Source organism: Medicago sativa, chromosome 5 (assembly GCF_051527215.1).
Source record: "Medicago sativa cultivar Bolivia chromosome 5, Bolivia_mono, whole genome shotgun sequence".
Classification (NCBI taxonomy): Eukaryota; Viridiplantae; Streptophyta; class Magnoliopsida; order Fabales; family Fabaceae; genus Medicago; species Medicago sativa.
Window position 1 is genome coordinate 72,827,659 of NC_140753.1, and position 3,439 is coordinate 72,831,097.

The 3,439-nt window shown below is 36.8% G+C and overlaps 1 pseudogene; it reads left to right on the forward strand.

Annotated features, from left to right (window-relative positions):
* The first annotated feature begins 576 nt into the window (after nucleotides 1-576).
* LOC146924747 (heat shock 70 kDa protein 8 pseudogene) lies at nucleotides 577-1,569 on the forward strand (annotated as a pseudogene).
* Nucleotides 1,570-3,439: the final 1,870 nt, after the last annotated feature.

A 3,439-nucleotide genomic window follows, 5' to 3' on the forward strand; every position in this document is an offset into this window, starting at 1 on the left:
CATTTTTTATTTTATTTTTGCAAATAAAGCATACATTTATTATTCTTTTGACTCGACGTTATAAATAAAAAATAAATATTATAGAATTGAATGAAAATAAGAAAAAGGAATATTAATTTTATTTTTTGTACAAAGAAATATATGAGTGTTCTGTGTGAGATTAGATTATTTCTCAATGCATTCCTAACAATCAACGATATTGAGTTTGTTTCGTGCTTATAAATGGTGGGTGGTCCAAAACCATGCTCTAATAACATATTATATTTTTATATCGAGTCTAACTCATTATTACAAAACTAACTTCTAAGATAAGAGATGTCACTATTTATAAACTCATTTCAAACCATATCCTTATTTTATACAAGACTTGGATTGTTTCCAATAATTTTTGCATGATTATAATCTTTCGTATTGGTTATCTTAGTGCATTTGGATCCTCTATTGTCGTAGTGTGTGTTGTAGTTGTAGTGATTGTTAGATATAAATAGAGAAATTTTGACACTAAATGAGGATCCAAATTATGTGTGAGAGTGTGTCTAGTAAGCTCTAGAACACTACGACCAGTTAGATATCAATATGGGTGCTGGTTATTGTGATGTTGTTGTGACCGCTACGGCCGGAGGAGTATCAAAGATAAAAGTTGTGGCAGGAAGTACCATCGGTGGAGAGGACTTGCTTCAGAATATGATGTGTCATCTCTTACAGGATTCTGAAAACATATTCAAGAACCATGGCGTTAAAGAAATTAAATCGATGGCATTGCTTCGAGTTGCAACCCATGATGTAATTCATCAGCTTTCCTCTCAAATCAATGTTCAAGTTGATGTAGACTTGGGAGATGGTTTGAAGATATGCAAGGTTGTTGACAGGGCGGAATTTGAGGAAGTGAACAAGCAGGTGTTTGAAAAATGTGAAAGCCTTATCATCCAGTGTTTACATGATGCAAAGGTAAAAGTCAAGGATGTAAATGATGTGATAACTGTTGGTGGATGTTCTTATATCCCAAGGGTGAGGAATCTTGTTACCAAGATATGCAAAGTAAGAGAAGTTTATAAAGGTATAATAATAAATCCTTTGGAAGGTGTGGTTTGTGGTGCAGCAATAGAAGGAGTTGTTGCTTCAGGCATCATTGATCCATTTGGAAACTTGGACTTACTAACCATTCAAGTCACACCGCATTCCATTAGAATTCGAGCGGATGGAAACAAGTTTGTCCCAGTGATTCCAAGGAACACTAGAATTCCAGCGCGCAAGGATTTACTTTTCACAACTATTTATGATAATCAAACTGCAGCATTGATACTTATCTACGAATAAAATCAGTTGCTGGGATATCTCAAGATAACGGGAATACCAGCAGCACGAAAAGGAGTTCCTGAAATCAATGTGTGCATGGACATAGATGCTGCAAACGTGCTGAGAGTTTTAGCTGGTGTTGTGAAGCCAGGATCGCATGCACCTGCAGTTTCTGTTATGGAAGTGAGGATGACGATGGTAGATGATGGTCATGGTTGGTGTGCTGAGGCCCTAAATAGTGAAGGTGAGAAAAAACACAAGAAGGGGGGTTGAATTGTGTTTTTGGAAAATTCTTCGTTTCTCCTAAAAACTGAACACACTGATCAGAAGCTAAGTGAGACAGCTTCTGAAGTGATAATCAGAATCTAAATGCAGCGGAATAAATCAGAGAGAGAGAAGAAGAACGACACAAAGCAATTATACTGGTTCCTTCCACAATCCGGAAGTAGTCCAGTCCCCCTTGCACTTCCAAGGAGATTTCACTATGAGTAATATCTGATTACAAATGCTCAAGCACACAAGCAAGAGACTTCCAATGCTCAAGCACACAAGCAAGAGACTTCCTTTGCTCAAGAACACAATCAAGAGACTTCCTGCTCAAGCACAACTGCAAGAGACTTCCTAACTAAACAAAATTACACAGAAAATTGTTTAAGGTTGAACACTTGATATACAATCAGAGGTGCTCACAATACAAATCAGATACAGACTCAATGGACTTAAGAATTTCTAAGATATGACTTTGAGACACAGAAATTCTAAGTGAATGCAGAACAATTTCAGCAGAGGTTTGGTACTTGTGAAAATCTTTTTTTGAGTCTTTCGTTCAGCGTTCTTGCATTGCCAATTCTCTAGGTCTTCACTCCTTTATATAGAGGTGTGAAAGAGACGTTGTGAAATTGCCAGCACACCAAAGAGTCGTTGTTGAAGCTTGATCTTTCACCAATGATCTTTTGCCTGATTTGGTTGTTGTCCTATGAAGAACCAATTTGAAATCCATTCCTTATCCAAAGGAACATCTATGCAGGCGAGACCGTATTCTGGAGCTGTTTTCTTGTCTTGAAGTGCAGACACAAAACAGAGTAGTGGAGAACGTGGTTGTACAATTCGTACAAAGTACAATGTCAACGCTTTCGTCCAAATTGCAAACACATGCCTTCAAACACCTTTGAAATGACCGTTGCAAACTCCACTAATCCTTTGTTTGTGTTTTCGAATCCAATAGACAGCTTTTGCATTGATGATTCTTCAATTCTTGATTCTTTGCAAATCCAGTTGATATTCAGCTTCTGGTGAAATGGCTTCTGATGAGGCAGCTTCTGATGATGCAGCTTCTGATGAGATGACTTCTGCAGCTTCTGATGATGCAGCTTCTGATGATGTGACTTCTGGACCTCTTGTCTTCAGGAGCACTATTCTTCAGGAGCAGCTTACTTCAGGAGCGCTATTTCTTCAGGAGCAGCTTGACTTCAGGAGCGCTTTTTCTTTAGGAGCAAGTTGCCTTCAGGAGCGTCCAAGCTTCAAATTTTTGTTGTTTCCATAGCTCTTTATTTGCTCATTCAGAACCAATGATGATGTAACTTTATAATTATGGTCCTGTACACTTGAACAAATATTAGCTAATCCAATTTACAATTTTTAATACCTTGTTATCATCAAAACTCTTTAAGGTTTATTGTTAAACACATTTTGTTCCAACAATCTCCCCCTTTTTGATGATGACAAACAAAAGTATTTAAAATTGATCAATTGTTGTTAATCTAATTAACAAGTTGACTTTGGGGTTCTGAGGTTTGTAAGCTCAGAATCTGAGGTTTGTAAGCTCAAACTCCCCCTGAGTCTGATAGTCTTTAAGGTGAGGTTTGTAAGCTCCCCCTAAGTTCTATCCAGGTTAATTAAATTCATTTTGCGCGCAATAATTATTATCAGAGCTTAAAAGCAAAACTGAATCAATGAAAGAATTTACTTATAGATAAGAAGAATGGTTCAATTAACTTTACTTGAATTTTGATACTCCTTCGTTCATTCATAGCTTATACCAATAAGGTAAAAACATAGAAGTTTTTCAAAAATTTCAAATGCCATTAATGGGGCTCAGAGCCTTTAAATACTTGTCACATATACTCCCCCTTTTGTCATTATC